Consider the following 19,976-nt stretch of genomic DNA (forward strand, 5'->3'; position numbering starts at 1 on the left):
TCACTGCTTAACTGTGTTTCTAGATCACGCTCATTTCAGGTAAATTTACATGCAGTGTGAAGATACAAGCATAATAAAGATCGCTAGCATTAGCATGCTAACACAACAATGCACTGCGAGTTGTTTTGGTTTCATGCTGGTGCTCAAGGGCGACATCTGCTGGATCAAAAAATCGCATATAAAGCCTTTAAGGCCTGAAAAAAACAAGGGAAACATACAGTTTTAACTAAACGATGTAAAGTTTATTACAAAATAACAACGATAATGACCATTTACAAAGAGGACGAGGTGTGTTTGAAGTGTATCCGTTGTCTGGTGTAAAACTAAACTAACATAAGCAGACCACAACACGACATGGTGCGACTGAGGAGCTGTGGTGACGGTGTGACGCTGAGGGTGGATGAGAGAGAGAGTGCTCCATCTTAAACAGCCTACACCTGGGAGACGGGCCGCAGGTTCTGCCACAGTTCTGTAGAAGCGAGATGATCTCACACACAGCTGATTCATCGTATCTATCATCAGTAATTACTCGTGATTAACACTGCAGATCTTAATCACAGTATCACAGTCACATCTCCTTTTTCACATCTCCTTTCATCAACCATGCTAAAAAGTCTGTGCAGTTCTGTTTAGCGTGTGAGATACTTTTCCCTTTTGGGGTTCTCTCACTCCTGCGTCACAACACACAGAGGAAACATAAAGGTGGATCAGACGCTGATGATAAGCTCGTGTCTGCTGCACATCCTGGTTTTGTTAAAAACCTCGTTTTCTGAGAACTCGAGCTCGGCAAGCAAAGAGACGCCCTTGTAACATCCTTATCAAAAATATTGTCTGGTAATAGTGTCTGATGTCACCGAATGTTGAATTTTTTTTTTTATCTTGTCTGTGACCTTTTTCCATTACTGCTCGCTCTGTCTTTTTCTCAATCTTCTCATTTCTGTCACCTATACACTAAATATTCAAAACAAACAAGTTACACAATGTTCTTAATTTTAACAGTATGACCTCATAAAAAAAAGAAAACCCACTTAGCTTTTATTTTGAAGCAAACCTCTTTTTTTATGATGTGCAAAGGATGAGGAAATGCAGAAAAGAGGAGAGGAGAGGAGAGGGGGACAAATGAAAGGAGAAAAGAGGAGATAGAGGGTGTAGAGACGAAGGCGACGGGAGGAATGACGGCAGTGTGCGGCGGAGGCATATGTCACATCCTATCAAGCGACAGGACGAGTGAACGATACAGTATTGCCTCTGCCGTGTTAGGAAACCGACGATCACAACAGTACACACACACACACACACACACACACACACACACACACACACACAACGCAGGCCCGGCCACGCTTATCTGGCTCTCCACGGCTGCGCGGCCTCCGGAGCTGTCGGCAGAGGCCCGGATCATTTTGGACAGTATCATTAAATGCCATGTCATTACCCGTTATGGAGTAGTGCTCTCACTCCCCGCTTCTCTCCCGGGATGGTGGAAGGCCCATCTGATAGGTATGGAGAGGTGTGTGTTTGCATGCATGTCAGTGCACGTCGGCGCTGCCCTATGTGTTTGTGTCTCGCGAACATGGTTTTGATGAAGGCAGGCAGGAGGGTACGGCGTCGGCTCTGGAAACGGGATGGACGGGGGGTTGAGAGACGGAATTGGCATTAAATTTCCGACGTGGCGCCAGGATTGACTTTGACTGGAGCGCAAGGGGGCTATTAGCTTATCTTTAAGGCCGTGTTTGTCACAGCGCTGAGGGCAACTCCGCTAGACAGGCCCGGGAGAGAGAGAGAGAGAGGGAGGGAGGGAGGGAGCGGCGAGTGGAGCCGAGGCGTGGGCTGAACGATATGGATAGGTGAAGGCTCCCCGGTGGGACTCGCTGCCTGAGCCGCCGACGAGCTGCACAAGGGGGAAGGAGAGGAGGAGGAGGAGAGAGAGCGGCTAAATTGAAGGTTTATTTATCCAATTCTGCTGTCAAGGTCGGCTTGTCGGTGAGCTGTCCTGTGTGTGTTCACAAAATGCCAAAATCTGGATGAATTGTTTAAAAAAAGAGAGCATGCGTTGTTGTTGAGGAGGAGGGGGGGAATCAATGACCTTTGGTTGCGTCAAGCTTCAAGCTGCCAGCAGCTCTTAAGGCTGTCCTTACCGGCCATTATGGTTGCCTTTTAAAAACAAGGCAGGGGAGAGAGGAGCTGTCGAGCCAGAGGAGTCCAACATTGACACAAACATACACAAACGAATACAACAAGACACACACACACACATTTCACCTGCATGTACTGAACAACAATTTCAGTTCTACTCGATCACACCAACACTTGCGCTAAGTCACGGCAATAACTTGATCCCACTTAATGTTTTGGTTATATTTGCTTGCAGTCGTCACTAAACGTGATATAGGCTCCATAAAAAAGACACCTGGTTGTAGGGTTTAGCTCATTTTCACATGATTGGATGGTGAAGCAGCTCCAGAAGTGAACCCTAGTGGTGCTCATCAGCGGTAATCAGTTTATCCTGGTACATCTCAATGAATAAAAAAGGTGGAATGTGGAGCGTCAGGGCTGATGGGCCTCTGTGGTTCAGCATGACTAACCCGGGGAAATGCAGGTTGAATAGGAAAAAAAGGGCTTTTGATGTAGAGCATTAATCAGCTCGGCTTCAGTCGGAGCTGCCGCCGCTGCTGCTGCAGTGTGTAGCAGCGGTATCCTTTAGAGGGACCCCCTCGTCAGAGTTTTGGAAGGCCTCTGTCAACGTGAAAAGAACATGACCTTTAAGATCGTATCAGCATGTTTGCTGGTGCATACACAGGCGAGGAAAGGGTTCAGTGGCCCATCAGAAAAAAAAGGAGTGCAAAAAAAAAAAAACACAAGCAAAAAAAAAAAAAAAAAGACAGGGAAAGAAAAGAAAATTGTAATTCACTCAGGGAGCTTTTTTTTTTGAAAGACCGGTTTGCTGACACCGGAGAGTGAGCAGCGTTAATGCCACGGAGGGAAGCGGGGGAAAATAAAGCCGAAAACGACCTCGGCGAACGCAATGATTTGCTTCCCTGATTGTTTTTTTCATCAGTGAGATCACGTTTGACAGATAAGCTCATAAGGGAGTTTGACCCAGGAAAAGATATCAGCCAATGAAGAATGGAAAAAAACAAGATAAACATCATGTTGGTGACTTAAAGTGGCTAACCATAACGAACGCAAAACGATGAAATGGAATTAGTTGCATGTTGTTTTTAAGATCTGAATCAGGTGTTTTTAACAGTTCAGGTTGTGCTTCTTTATCCGTTTTCTGAGAGAGCTCCATCTTCTACGTTTGCAGGGTTTACGTGTGTGTGTCTATGTGTGTGTATGAAGTCTTATGAAGAGCTGATAGTGATGTGATGGAGGTCATCCGTCACCTCCTACAGCCTGTCGGTGGACCTGCTGCTAACTGTCAGCTCTGTCACACACAAATACACACAGACACACAAACCAAACTGCCCACTGAAAACAATGTTTTCAACCATTGTTGTTAAATATGTTGCATTTCCAGCTCTGATCAATGCATTTCATTTCCTCTGTAATACTGAAACATGTACTCGTCGACACATTTGGTCACTTATGGGTCAGTGGAACAAAAGGTGCATAAAAAAAGTTACAGAAAAATCAGCCTCCTGCGTTATCTCGGGGATGCTGGTAAACTGATTTCACATACAGAAGTCACAAAGCAACAAAAGCCTTCATTTTATTCAAATTTCTGACCTCAATAAGAGCGAAAGCCAAATACTGACTAACCCTTAAAGAAGCAATATGTTGCTCTTAGACCTAGCGTTTAAAATGAACATTGCAGTCCAAATTCAAAACATTGAGAGAGCTGTCTCCCTCTAAAAGGTGTATATGAGTGTAGTGATGTGGAGTGCAAACAAAAGCTAACCAGCTGGTGGAAACCTGGGAGGAAGAGAGAAGAGAGAAGCCACTTAAATAAGCCTGATGGACTCAGGTGTACCCAGTTAACTAATGGCCTTCCTGACTCCGCCTACTGTCTGCCAAACCAGGAAGCCAAACAAACCGAACACATGCAGACAGAGGGCGGGACGTCACACTAGCAGATCCTTGATTTATAAATTGCAAATAGTTTTGGACTAAAGTGATCTGAAGTAAAATTAAACTTACTTTACTGAATCAAATTTCAATAACTTTGTATCAACTCAAACTGCTTCTGTTGATTAAACATAAATACTTTGTGTTAACTTAACACAATTTTATCAATTACTACCAAAGCGAACATTTTGTGTGCAACCAATGTCCACTATTGAATTAAATAAATCCATCGTTTTCTTTTTTTCATTGGGGCAAAAACGTCAGTGTGTCTTAAAACCAGGAGCAGAATCTAAAGTTAGAAGGAGGACATACTGGCTGCTGCATTGTTGTCAGAGAAGCCAGCACTTCAACATGTTTCCTTAATGTCTGATCAGATAGTAAGATACCTTTATCACTTCTGTTGGTGAATGAGCTGAAAGACTCTAAACTAATCTTTGGAGCTGAAGGGTGATTGTAGACTCAGGTTATTCTCTCTGTGGGATTGTCCTCATAGATGAGTCACGTCTGTTACAGATTGTGATTATGCCTTTGTACTTACACATTTTCATTCCCAGCAGCGTGTATATTGGTGTCCCAGCGTGTGGTTTCACATTGCGTTGGTGCAAAGGGTACGCCGTGTAAACACACACGCCTGATGTTACAAATTGCCAACGTCTCCCTCCACTACAAGTCTGTCACTATACCTTCAATCGGATCAGGGGCAAAACATCTTCGCCCCACCATTGCACCTTGGTGCCACTGACTATTTGAAACATAGGCATAGTGTCAGTGACCCATTGGTTTCTAAAGGGGAGTATTATAGCCTAATGATTGCTGCTGCATTAATGAAAATACTCTCAACCCACCTGTGGTCGACCTTGTAACAGGCGAGGAAGTAGAGCTGAGGCACCATGAAGGAATAAGAGGTCGTAATAAAGACCATACGTTGGATTGAGAGGAAGTGGGGCTTTGCAGATCAGACAAGAGCAGCAGCATAATCAGAGAAAAGAAATACATCATAGTACATGTCGAACCAAATATCAACACAATGCTGCACCTTAGACAATACAACCTCAGCACTTGGTAAGCCACTGTGGTTCATTTTCATAAATTAAACATAAGGCATCCTCTGGCGTTGTTGGAGGGCATTTAACACAGACTGATCAAGATGAAACCTTTGCTGTAATCTGCTCTGTAAATAACACAACCAGGTCGCAGGCGCAGCTGATTCTTAAAGGGCTAGAGAGCTAACACTGATTGGTTTGATCAGAATCAGAAATACTTTATTAATCCCAGGGGGAAATTTGTTTGCAACAGTTGCTCATAACACCAAAAATCAGAAGGAAGTACAGATAAGTTCACAATATAAAATAAAATAAAAATAGTAATAACAATATAATAAGCATAAGTACCAAGTGAAAGCAATAATAAAGTAGTATAAGTAATAAGCTATGTTCAAGTGCAGGTAATTGAAAATATAAACAATATTTACAAATATGAATATACACTGATGGATTAACAGCGTAGATATTGTACGGTTCATGTATAAATATTGTCCAGTTTTCAACAGATTGCACAGAAAGTAGAGAAATACTCAAGGTCCTGGTCCTTGATTCATGTTACTCTAAGTACACACCTACTGTACTTTTGACACTTTACCCGTAATTTCTGCATAGACAGCACCTTGCACTAGAGTGACTTTCACTCGCATCATTTTTATGCAAATACAGAAAACTCTGCAAAGCTCTCCTCTGAACTGCTTCACATTTAGATTGCTTACATTAGACTTTTTAATACCTAGACACACATATCTAAATCTCGATGTAAACATGGCTAGGACTATGTTTAGGTGAAACTTAAAATGCTTTACATAAAGAAAAGAAAGCGGAAGAACTTTTCCAATCTGCGGATTCTGAGCTATCCAATCCTTATATGCACCTTTTCTTTTATTGATGACACAGCTTTGTATTCCTTTGTTGTAAATCCTGATGTATTTCATGTTCCTGGAATGAGCCTAATTCCAAATCCCTGTTTCCATCATGTTATACCAGCTGAACAGAGTCTGGGAACGACACATCTAGTCAAACTGTGTGCAGTGTGTATCCCCTCGGCATTAGAGATTAAGCTGCATTAACACATTGTTCCTGTGGTCTCAGTGGTACATGGTCTGATTACATAAAGTGCAATGCTAGTTTCTCTTTACGTTTCCACAAAGAGAAGTCTCTGGACGTAATGGACCTTTTTTTTTTTCCCCCTGCTGAACTGCTTGCATTTCCCTCAAGCATTCTGTGATTACAATTTCCATTTTTTCCCCCAGCCTTCTCTCTTTTTCTCTGTCACAGTTAAGGAGAGATCACATAATATCTCCAGTAGAAAATTTTCTTGGGATAAATATCCCTGGGCAGTACAATCAACGCCTTTTTCCAAAACACACCCTATCTACACTTTGCAACAGGCCTATGCAGCATAATAGCAATAGCAAAAATAAAAGTAATAGTGTCTGTTTTCAAAAGCAATGCATCAAAAAAACAGCTTGTGATCGAGATCGGTGTCACGTTCATGCTGTTTGCAACACGGCACACAAGTCCCAGGTCTCACATTGGGAAGAAAAAGTCCAAAGGTAACTGTACATATATGTGGACAACACACCAAACAAAACGCAGAATGTACATTAAGATAATGATTAAGATGGAAGAGGATGGTGGAGTGGGATGGCTCAGTAAGTCGGCTTGTCAGGTGATTGAAGGTGTGGTTTGGGCGTTTAACCTTGAGTTCATCTATTAACTTCATTACTTACATCTCATAACAGTTTCACTTCCTGAGGCAATGACAAGTATTCATGCTCTGAGTGCTGCCAGAGGATGACTGAAAGACTGAGAGAAATCCAGGCTAAGCCTTCCTTCTCCACACCCTGGTCACAGTTTACAGCTGGACTAGAAACATGAGAACAGATGTTGGGATTGATCACCACAGTTTCCTACAAACACACAAACGTTAAGAAGAGCTACCTGTCACTACCACAACAACAACCACCAATCAAAATCGAGATGTAGCAATGTATGTTCAACAAAAAGGGAACCCAAAAAAAAGCTGGAGGCAAAAAATACCAAATTCAAGGGTTCAAAAGTATAATGGATACTGTGGTGACCCAAATGCAGCACACATGAAAACATGAATCTTGGGTTAGATCTCTTACTTAAAGTTTCGACAGGTTTAGAAACGCAAGTACACAAATATAAACAAAGTTCAGTTCAAACCCGGAAACAGGTAAGTGTGGCATGATACGGTGGCAGAGAACTGCAAAGCAAATTTTAAAAAACTTTACAAAATTTGAGACAAATTTACATTTTTCATTATTTATTTTTTTTACATTTTAGAAACAAATTTACAAGATGTGAAACACTTTTACAAGCGCTGAGACAAATGCACAAGTAGTAGAACACTTTGACCAGTCTCCAAACAAATTTACAAACGTCACAATCTTGACGGAAAGAGAATGTACCAAATGCAGAAGCGACCCGTCAGTGATTGAGTTAGAGGTCATTTTGTTTGTTTTGGCAGAATCTATTTGATGTGTATTTAACTATTTAACCATCCTGTAACATGGAGGAGGCATTGTTTAACGACCGTTACTGCAGCCAGCCAGCAAAGAGAGCTCCAAATACTTTGGCTTCACTTCCAGGCAGCTGTTCCTCCGTCCATCTTAATAAACAGTCTTTGGTCTTAATGAAGAAATCATTGAGTGTGTGTACATTCACAGAAATAAGTCTTCATCTGTTTTTCCTTTTATGTGTACAGAGTGTCTAAAACTGGCTTCTTAAACCAGAGACAGATGTTTGAATGCAGCACATTGGCCAGATTGTAGGATGCTCTGAATGTCTCTGCAAAATGAGCCATTGTGTCATTAACAGGACGAGAGCTGGTTCTTGTTGTAGTTCAGTCAGTAAAGTTTTATTTGTTCGTAATGTACAATTGTACAACGTACTATATACAGAGAAAGTGCATTACAACAAACACTTAGAAGAAATGTATGTGTCTGGTATTTTAGAGGAATAAAGTGTCGGCTCTCTGTTAGAACTAAAGTTAAAGAAAGGACAGACATATTAAAAGAGGGACTTTGTCTTCCCCCTCTGACTTGTATCTCAATAAATCTTCTTTACAACCCAACTGCTCATCACCCTGAGAGGAGACTTTCATAAATGTTTAATGACATTGTGTACAACCTTTAAAAAAACCGTGCAGCTCTTTTCATTTTCTTTCCTTTTCTGTCTTTTTTCTTTGTGAGCTCATTCCATGTTAGAGTCTCTGGTGCCCTGAAATGAGCGGAGACAATGCTGTGCTTTTAATAATGTGCCAAAGCTAACTGAGATGAATGAAGTTAACAACTTCAGATCATGTCAGCTGTCTGTCATACTTTCAAGATTCAAGATTTGTATTTGTCACATGCTCATACAGATGTGCAGTGAAATGTAAAATGTACTTGTAGTCAGTGGTTCTAAATATTCAGCCATATATGAAAATGGCAATTGTATATTTATTTTCCAATCGTCTGACTACTCAAAGCGCTTTTTACACCGCAGGTCACACCTACACATTCACACACTGATGGCAGAGGTTGCTATAGTGACCATCAGAAGTACATAATCCCATTCATACACATTCATACGCCGCAGACAAAGCAGCGGGGTTAAGTGTCTTTCCCAAGGAAACACATCGGACATGTTGCTGCAGGAGCTGGGGATCGAACCCCCGACCAACCGGTTGGGAGACGACCCACTCTACCAACTGCCACAGCTGCCACATTTATTTAAACTATCTGAACTATCTGTAGGCGGAGGAAAATGTCATCACAAAAACTGACCAGTGCATACTTCACAGTACTTTTTTCAATGTATGGTTCTTATTTCAAGATTTGTTTTTTGGCATTTTGCATTTACTAGTTAGAACAGTGAATGGAGCCAGGAAAAACAGGGTCAAGACAGAGGGGTTGACCTGTAGCCAGGGGCGTGTACAGACTTTTTGACTTTTGTGGCCCAACTGGTGCACTGACTTATGCAGGAGTGGCCTGAAGTGTGAAGTGCGGTGAGTTAATCAAGCCCAAACTATATGGATAATCGACATGTTCTGTTCTTACTCTGTGGTCAAATTGGCAGCACAGAGAGTGTAAAATAGTCACAGACATATTAAATCCTCACAGCAGAGATAATATGTCAATAAAGCTGAATTGAGGTCACAAGAAAATGCAACACACATTCTTTCATCCCTAAAAGATTTACAAATTATCCAGTAAAAAAGAAGCTGATGCAGTTCAGATTCAAATTCTAAACTGAAAGTGGAACAGTTTAGACACTGAATATACTGAAATGGTTCCAGAAAAGAGACATTTTCTCCCCCTGTTCAGTCCAAAGCTAACTGGACCTCATGTCATATGGGAGACATTAATCCCATTAATGTCCAATTTAAACAATAAAAATTATATACTGAAAATGAACGTTAGCTCCAATGTGTAAATCAGTACTGCTTTGAATCTGCTCTGACGCTGATGGCGACGTTGACTGGATAACTTTTCTACATGTGGCTACAAGTTTCCCTTCTAGATCACAGGCATGAAATTCAACAGGCTGCAGCGAGCAGTGCCAATGTGTTTTCTAGCTTTCAAGGGGGGCCTCACATTAAGTTTTCACACATGCACAAAACTCCAGAAAATATTCAGGGTGAGCTGCAAATGGTCAAATTTTTAACCCTGACCTACCTGCACTTTTTTTCTTCAGATGCCCTAATTAAAAATGTTGGGGTCGGGGGTGAACGGATGAGTGAATGCATCAGGAAATATTCCAAGAAAATTCAGTGCAACCAGCTGGGCAACTGAGCAGGTAGTGATGTTTACACCATGCAACCTGTGGGCAATCGGCGAAATCTTTGTGCACAAAATGAAGCAACTTGATATTCTATTCTGCATCCCAGTATGTATTACAGTAACTACTCAAACTGTGAATACGTCCAAACACACGTCGCAGACTGCCACTGCAGTGAAAAGTCTCCCACTGTGCATACGCAGAAGGCAAGTCAGGGAGATTACAGGAGCGGCCTGTCCTGAAATGTTGTAGAAGTTTTCAGGCGTGTATGTGTGAAGAGGCTACAGTGTGAATCTGCGACCGGCGTCCTCAAGAGATCAAGAGGTTGACCACCTCAGCTGGAATCTAACGTGTTTAACCTCGCCTCACCTTTGGCCTCTCAACACTGGGTGGGCCACACAGTGTGTATGTGTGTGCGTGTTTAACCCAGTGTGTGTGTGTGTGTGTATATATATTGGTTCAGCACAGGAGTAATGGTAAAACCAGGAGGAGGAGGGGTGACTTTAATCCTCACCTTTCCACCCCCCAAGGTAAGACTGAAAGGATGAAAGGAGAATTTAGCCAGGCCCCTGTGTGTGAGTAACTATGTGTGTGTGTGTGTGTGTGTGTGTGTGTGTGTGTGTGTGTGTGTGTGTGTGTGTGTGTGTGTGTGTGTGTAGGGCGCTCACATCAGTGCGAGTCTCGGCCTCGGCCATAGAGAATGAATGGGTTTAGTGCTGCGGCCGGACAGAAAAATCAATGCTTCATATGAGGAGGCTGCGGGGGTTAGGCCTCCGTGTTCATGTCAACAAGGCTATTGGTTTTCTTAATACTCCAAAGTTGGCGTTTCCCCGCTTCGGGAGGGCCGCTGAGGTGACTTGTGTGGTCAAAGCTTAACAAAGGGATCCTGCCTTCTAGCCTTTGCTGTATACTCCTTGGCCGAGGGAAGCCGGGCCAGGATTAATTACCAAGTGTGCGGGCTGGATATTAGTTGTTGTTTTCTCCCATTGTCACATGGCACCTCTGGACTGAGGCTATTGGAAGCAGCTTGTGTGCTGCAGACAGTGGGCTAATACTGTTAGATGGAGTAACACAGTTAGATGTAATAGCAGTGCGATGCCGGTGTGGCAATCACACTGCACCTCAGTATGGCTTCACAGAATAATCAATGGTCAAGGCAATGCTCCTATATGGTTACTTATCAAGAGACACAGCCAATCATTGGACTGAAATAGATCAGTTCTGATCAAATATAAAAATGCATATTTAATAAGATCTCTAAGTTTTCATGTTCAATGGTCTGCATATTCCATGAAGTGGTAAATTACTTACATCTCGTCATCCTCGAGTCAAGGATAACAGCCTCAAAAAATAACTTGTAATGTCCAACATTCAGTCAAAATTAAAATATAATATTTTAAGACAACATAAAGAAGCACAATTTCACATTTGAGAAATCCAAAATCCAAAAATATTCTGCATTTCAATGTTGAACTTACAAACAATATTCTTCAATCAAAAATCATCATTAATGCAGTTACAGAAACATCTTAACATTGCAGTGCTACATATTTTAATGAACAGTGATGGAAAATCAGACGTCCACTGCATGAATGGGCGTAGTAGTGGGGGGAAAAGTGGGACTGATCACCCAGGGCCGCATTGGGGTAAGGGGCCCTCATTGGGCTTGATCATCAATATAACGTTTTTGTGCAGATTTGCTCCTCTTACAGTCATAAATCTCTAGTAAAGATTAAATTGCCCAAATACAGAGATGATGGAGATGATGATTTACTCTTTTTTAACTCTTAAAGGTACAACATGTTGAATTTTATTACAATGTTTACATTAAAATATCTAAATAAATTAAAACTGGACTAAACCTATGTTATATATTTTTGTTGTTGAGTACTTACTTAACCTCAAATATTTCCATCAGTTTTCAAAACCAGAGAAATCCATCATTTTATGGTTGTAAAGGGACGTGTCTTGTCGTGGCGGCCGCCATGATATGTTTTTTAGTTGCTGTGGAAACACCAGATGTTACATCAAAGGTCGCTGCATAAGGAAGCGTGAGCTGCTCCTGAAAGCTGCCGTACTGTTGCTGTATGTAAATTATACTTTGATTACATCAGCTCGTCTGTAAACATATTCTCTTCCTCAGGTCGGTTTCGCCCGTTCGTCTTCACTACGGTCAACGCATAGTTCTTTTTCATCGGGGGTTGGGGGGGAAGGAGTAGCAGAGAGAATCACTCCCATGATTACTTCAACGTCACCTTTTGTTTTTTTGAATTTTGATTGAGAGCCCCCTGGTGGCGGAAATTACATGCTGTGGGTTTAAAAAACTGTAAAAAAACAAAACAAAACTGAGATGCTTAAAAACAATTCAAGTGCCAAAAATATGAATATATTACAAAGTTTATGTCACTGCTGTTGCTCGATTTGAACTGCAATTGAGTTTTTAAGGGTTTAACACAAAGTTATTTAAAGTTATTTAAGGTAATCACAATACTCACATTTTAAACTTTCATGCAACACTAGGTAAGAGTTTTGATACTACAACATAAATAAACAACAACTAAGCACCCCATATATGGTCATTTCTTGTTTTTCATTACCAAAAATTGCAAGCGAACTCCTGCTCACTGCGTCAATTCCACAAATCTGTCGGCAACATCTCTGCACCAAAACGTTGCCGACACATTTTTGCAAGTGAGGCAGTCTGCAGGAGTTTGTTTGCAATTGTTGAAGGACTCATTCTTTTCTCATGAAATAGACATAGTTTTTTGAGAGCCTTAATACCGGTATTAGTACTATTGAGTCAAATAAAATAAATAGTTTACTTTTAAAATACCTTGTGTAAAAAGTATACAAAGAGGGGAAGATTTTGACAAAGTTAATTTAAAGCTTCTAATGTGTCATCGTGTGTGATGGCGATGTCGTTACAGCAGTAGGCTATATCACATGGTTGGATGGAGTATGATATCTTTTCATGGGGCCCAGACATCCTGGCAACTCTGCTGTTAAGTGAATATTTCCTTTTTCACCCTTGTGTTAAAAACAACTTTACATGATCATATTGTATCAGTCTCCTGCCCTGCAGCATTAAGAATATTCAGTCTCTCTCTCTCTGCATTCAAATATCTGATATCATAACGAGTTCTGTTTGTTCTGTTCCCTCCAGAACACCTCACCGTTTTACTGCACCTTTTACACACTCACATATATACTTACCCACGTACACACAAACACACAGAAGTGGTCGTTAGCGACACCGCGCTATAGACAGCAAACCTATGGGGAGGGGTCTGGGGGTCGGCGGAGGCAGGGCCGACCCAGCCGTTGAGCATTGCTCACCCAGAGCAATCGGATGAAAACGCAGTGCAGATGTAATTTGTTTTCAATGGCTGTTTCAAAAGAATAATTGTGGTGACACCGGCAGGTCGATAGTATGGATTTTTGTTTTCGAGTGCAGTGTGTGTGTGGCACTAAGAGAGGGCAGGAAATACAACGCTGCAGACCCAAATACAATAAAAATGGATTGTGTGTGTGTGTTTGTAGGGGTATTTGCAGGTCTGGTAACCATCACTGGGCCCTGGACATCATTGGAAGGATTACTAAATGTGTCCTATGGGCTGGCTATAGGCTGATACTCTCTCTCTCTCTGCCTCACTTTGCCTTTCTCCCTGCTGTTCTTTCAGAGAAAAAAAAACAGACTTACCTTCAATAAACTCACTTAAAATGAAACACAGCTCAGGGAGAGAGGAGGCCAGGGTAAAACTGTGAATGTAAACCTAGCAGAAGTGTATGTGGGGTTAACTCTGCACACAAAAGGGATGAATATCTCCATCAATTCAGATTTGACTGCCATTCTCAAAATGTTCTCACAAGAAAGATTTAGGCTGGTTTAAAATCATGTTATTTGTTCCTATTCAAATGACGATTACCAGAGGTTAATGCTGAATTGTTTGAAAGAAAACCTCCCGGACGCAGCCACAGGGTTTTTTTTTCTTCTTCTTTGGTATCATCCTTTCACGTTAAATAAAAATTATAATAATTAGACGCTTTTTTTTGCAGCCTTAAGCAAAGGCTTCCATCTTTCACGTCATCACCTTGCATGTTCGTTGATGATGTCTTTGTGTTACGTTAATGTGCAGGGTGAAACATGGTGAACATGTGCAGGTGGCAGGACTGTGATCAGCCCATGGGAGATTGATGCTTTCATTAGAGCCCGACCGATTCATCGGCCAGCCGATAATAGCGGCCGATATAAGCGTATCAAGTGACTATCGGTATCGGCTAATTTATTGCAGATATGTATTCACCAGTCAAATAGCATTTCATCTGAGTTTCATTGTATAACAGTAGCAGTTTTCTTCACCAGCAGAGGACGCTATATGATTACTGTCCAGAGTGTCAAGCGGTGATGCACGTACATGCACATTTAGGTTCAGGTTGAGTGACCATCTTGTCTTCATTATAAATCTTTCCCCAAGTGTTTGGAAACTGCATTTGACGGATCAACGCAATACATGTGTATATGGATATATATCACTACAGGCCAAACAGAGAACCAAGAAAAATATCGGCTGATATATCGATATCAGATTTGTTTCTCTCCCTTACATCCATATCGGTATCGGTCCCAAAAACCCCACATCGGTCGGGCCCTAGTTCTCATAATCCAGGTTAAAAAAATCCAAAATTAAAATCATAAAAGCCAGAGCAAAACTTAAAAAAATAAAATAGCCTTTAGGCCCTCAAGACAAAAAGACAAAAGCAAGGGGAATACTCGAGTAAATAAACGTGAAAGCATGAAAGTTTTAACTAAAAATACCAAAAGCAAGGGTGTATAAGGGGGCTGTGGAGTGTTTATCATTTAAAGCAACATTGTTGGTGCACTTTGGCGCCCACCGAAGGTCTCTGAGTGCTACTGCACTGTCATAAAACACAGTCTCGTTATGCCTGTCCTTCATAGATAACGTGCATTTGTTGACGAACAGAGGGAGGAATGCTTCCTCTAAAGTCTATGATAAAGGTTTTAATTTAGGCTATTAAATCATGCTTCCTGTTTCCAGTGTAAATGTGAGTAGTGGAGTTTTAATGTGATTCTGTACAGGGAGCTTTATCTGACAGAGGGTAATTGTCCATCAAGACACACTTCCTCTGAATTATACACAGATGTAGAGATGCTGAGAAACTAACTTATCTTTTAACTTAGTGCTTCTGAAACGACGAGGGCGCACAGGGTTGCCAGATCTCACGAGAAAAACAAGCGACCCAGCTCTTCAGATACCTAATCAAGCCAACAAACTATGATACCCCCCCCCCAGAAGTACACTTTAAGTTTGACCACCACACTGAACATTAATTTTTTTCCATTGACTTTTATGCATTCTGTGCAAAACATGCATTTCCATGTTACGCCATAACACCCAGAGTGGATTGCATCACTGTGTTCATGTTGTTTTTATTCATACATTTATAAAAGCATTGCAGTAATAACATACATGTATACCCAGGCAGCTCAGCTAAATGTACAATTATATACATGAATTTAAAGGATGTTTTTTATTGGACTTTGACTTTATTTATGCTGCAATAATGAAGTCATAGTTTTCTGTGTACACGAGTATACGACGTGCATTTGCAATCACCACTGTAGTTCTTGAATACACTGTGTGAAATGCTTCTTTCCTCCACGAGATTGCACCTTATGATTGGCTCCATAATAACACTCTTTTTCCTCTGGTTAGTTAGTGCACCCTCTAACTTCGGAAATGGGCTAATTTTTTTCGCTCGTCCCCTACTTTCCCTTTGTCCTTCTCCTCCTCCTCCTCCTCCGCTGATCTGCACCTCGGGCTCATCTCGATATGGCCTCTCTTTTTCCAGATAATGGACACTTTGACCATTTGCCAAATCAGACACTGTTTTGCTGGCCGATGGAGTCGGGGCAATTCTAATTCTTCACAGAAGGAGGAGGAGGAGGAGGAGGAGGAGGAGGAGGAGGCGGCGTGTGGACATGACTGGGTTCATTGAGGAGGTGGGATTGTGTGACATTAAATGAGTGAAGGTAGATTTAGACGGCACACTGGGGCCATATGGAGAGGGATATACAGTAAGAGGACATTATTCCCCTCTTGTCCAGGTCCTCGCTTACACTCTCGTCCCCCCTCCTCTATTCTCTCTCTCTCTCTGTCTTTCAGCACTATTCCCTTGCCGCGGGTGGTCACCAGAGACCAGACTGGGGCTGATTTATTCTCCCCTTCTCCTGTCCTCTGCCTGACTGCCTCTGCAATGGAGAAATTTCCTCTCTGCTTCTCTCTCTCTCTGTCTCTTCAGTGGTACTAAAGGCAGGGGAAGCAGAGGAATGAGAATAGGAGGGCTAACATTAGAACGTCTCTCTAATACACTCTCCCACTCTGTCTACTCCCACTTTCCCACCCCTCGGGTTCCCCTCGCGCCAACTCTGTCTTCCTCACAGGCCATCTGTATGTGGTGGGTATGAGGACTCATGTAAAGCTGTAGTCCCTCTCCAAGTAGGTTTTTTTTTTGTGCATAGACCGAACCAAACAGACAGCCTGAGTGGATGTTAATGGATCATTACCATACAACGATATTTATGCTACTACAAGGCTGCTGCTGGTTAATCGCCCTGATTCCAACACACCTGCTGTTTTAAAGACAAATTGTTGCAATATCACAACATTATCTTCAGCTGTACTTTTTTTTTTTCTTAATTAAAGCATCAATATGTCAGATATATGTGGATTTAATGATAAAGTGACCTTACTATATGATCAGACATTAAGGAAACATGTTACGTTGAAGTGCTGGCTTCTCTAACAACAATGCAGCAGCCAGTATGTCCTCCTTCTAACTTTAGATTCTGCTCCTGAATGCTCTGGATTTGTTTGGACCAGAGAAGGTAGGCGCTTTTAAGGCGACCCCCCACACAGCTATCTACTATGTTTTGAATTCAGACTGCAGTACTCATTTTAAACACTAGGTGTCAGAGTTACATATTGCTCCTTTAAATAAAACATTTATGTAGTCAAGGGTTCCTTTTGTTTATCCTCACCATGTTTTTGGAGGGTACATTTGATTAATGGAGAAACAGTGTTCAGTTTTATATGTCTATAGTCTTCCCTTTGACTTTAAATACGTTTGTTTTAATGATTTAAAGTTACATGTGTTGTCGAGATGCTCTTGATGTTTCCTGTGAAGCACTTTGAAATGCCGTGTTGCAGACATGAACTACAGCATATTGATACACCTGCCTTGCCTAAAGGTCTGATAATGAGGCCTTACATTTTCATACCTTTTCTACATGTTTGTCTCCCTATTTTTATGGATTTGTAAAAGAGAAGTAAGTAAAATGTTTCAGCTATTTGTTGGATGTAATCATTCAAAATGTTTTGAACATGTAGATAGATTTAGTTAATGCTTATTATGTCTATGTTGCAGTATAACAACATCGGGCTTTAGTGGTACCAAGAATAGCAGGGGCACTTTACACATGAAATCAAATTATATCTCTCTCATGTTACACATACGAGTTAGACCCCATCACCTGGGTGAAAGTCCTGTTGTTTTACTCCTCCATCTCCACCATCCACAAGCTAAGGAAACTACAACAGCCTTCATACGTCCTGCTACGCCTCAGCAGGCAACTGAATCATGACTTGAATCATGATTATGAACTAGTGTATATCTTTTTTTTGTTATGGGTGCAAACATTGAAGAAAGGACAGCTTAAACAACGGCTTTATAATGCTGACATTAAAGTTATTCATATATATATTTAAACTCTTTTATGTTGACACAAGTGGGAGGAAATGCATTTTGTTTGCACTAAACTTTGAGAAATTCAATAGCCGGAAGTGGACATACACTAATACCCGGGTTTGAGCTTTAGACAAACATCTGGATCTTGCCAGGTTATAAACACCTCCTCTTAAGGCTCAACATGTGCAGCTTTCCTGAAGCTCATTCGGTGAGCAAAAAGGCACAGCAGGCAGTGAGCTTGAGCGGCACGGTGACACTCGTTACATCAGCCAGCGTCGGGCTAATTGCCACGGGGATGAAACAATTCTACAGATGCTGACAGGTGAGAGGGCGTTCAACCGCGACTGAGCAGCAAAGTATTTCTCCAGTGGCCAGAATGGGAGAAGGACTAAAGTGGACTCTGTGCTCTGATATGCAAACAGATATATGCAGATTAAGGCACAGAAACAAACACAAGTATGTGCATTCTTTAGGGTACGCATGTGCATTTCTATTTTGTAGTTGTAGTATGTAGATATGAGATCTCGCACTACTGATGTTGAGTGCATCGTCCAAAGTGACAACCCCCTTTTATTTGTATCCGCCCCTCTTTAAGCCTGGAGTTTTGGCCAACAGCATCCTTTTAATTTTTTTTAGAGTCTGACATGACCATTTGTGGACAGAAGGATACATATAGAGCTCAACAGTGACCGCCCACTTTTTCAGCTGCTCTGATTCCAAAGGTAAATTTCCACATAAATCCTCCTTTGACATTTCACAACATCCTGATATCAAGAGATTGAGACATGTAACCATGACAACCAGCTACCCCAATACTCGTGACTGTAATACGTTTGATTCGATGCAAAAATGGCTTTTAAAGGGTCATACTATCTTGTAGTTTGTGTTATTGAATATATAAATCACATTCACTGTGACATAAAAAAGTTATTAGTACATTTCTTGTTAGCTTACTAACTAGCTAGCCTGCTAGCAAAATATCCGTTTGCATACAGTGCAGAGCGGCGGGAAAATTGCCACAGAAACAGCGAGCAACATAAATCAGAGACGTGGCTGTGACACTCTATGATTGTGGGTAGTGTAGTTCTATTCCCAGATATCGTGAATAAACCATGTTTTTCTTAAAATGAGGTTGACATCATATGGATTTGTGTCTCCTACAGGAGTATAAACAATCGTTTCACACTCGTAGTAAGTCTACCTTGGATGGTTATGACATCATGGCTAATAATTTAATCTGATATATTGAAGATGAATGTGAACACTGTTGAGCCCTAATCTCATGTCTCTGTTCTGGCTGAGTACACGTTGGTAGCAGCTTGTCAATCACACACAGGTCTTAAAGATACGCAGGTTTATCTTGATTTCAAAGTCATCTGTAACATAACTTACAAAACAAACATCACACTGAGTTGTAGAAGATTTGGGATTGTGACCAAAAAATTGGGAAAATGTTCAAATGTTTACTGATGCTGTATTCACACAAACACAAGACACAATTTCTTGGAATTTTCAGGGTGAGATGCATGTGGGAACGCAGACGACCTATTCAAATTTACACAAATTATTTTCCACCAGCCCCTCTGTAAAATCTGTGCATGAAGTCGGGATGATCTGATGTGTGAACGCATCAGGTAAAAGTCTAATTCACCGCAGGCTAGCTTCAGGTGGAGCTGCTCTGCTAGCGAGCTGCAGTTGCGTGCGGCTGCTTTCTGCCTTTTATTGATTCCTCTGTTGAACTTTTGGCTAAATGTGTGCAGCACCTGGAGTCCATGATGAATTTCCCTAAGGGGACAATTACTTTTTTATCGTATCATGATGACGTTTAGATCATACGTTTAGCCAGCGACTGGTGCGATTGTCGTGCACTTAAAAAAACAGCTTTATAATTGACTTGCTCTGGACTGCTCAAATATGTTCTTTTAATTACAGTGAGGCTCGTACATCTAAGTTGTGAAACTTATTTTGTGAAACTGTGAATACATCTGATGAAACATTGCATTGATCTAAAGCCTAAAACTTTCTATCATTAAAGCTTTGGACTCTGATTCTCTCCCCCCGTCTGACAGAAATTCAAAATGTATAAAGGGACGCTTGTAAAGAACAACTTTTGGAAATTTCAGGGGCAGGTTGTCCTGAAATTTTCTGAAATGTGTGAAAACAGCTTAAGAATATAAATCAACCAGAAAGCAGGGTCACAAATGAATTGAATTAGCAAACCAGGGAGTCTTCCCCTACTGGTCATTTGAAAGAAGGCAGGCTTAGACATTTTCTTCGACGGCTTCACTTGATAACCCAGAGGCCATG

Source organism: Labrus mixtus, chromosome 1 (genome assembly GCF_963584025.1).
Source record: "Labrus mixtus chromosome 1, fLabMix1.1, whole genome shotgun sequence".
Classification (NCBI taxonomy): Eukaryota; Metazoa; Chordata; class Actinopteri; order Labriformes; family Labridae; genus Labrus; species Labrus mixtus.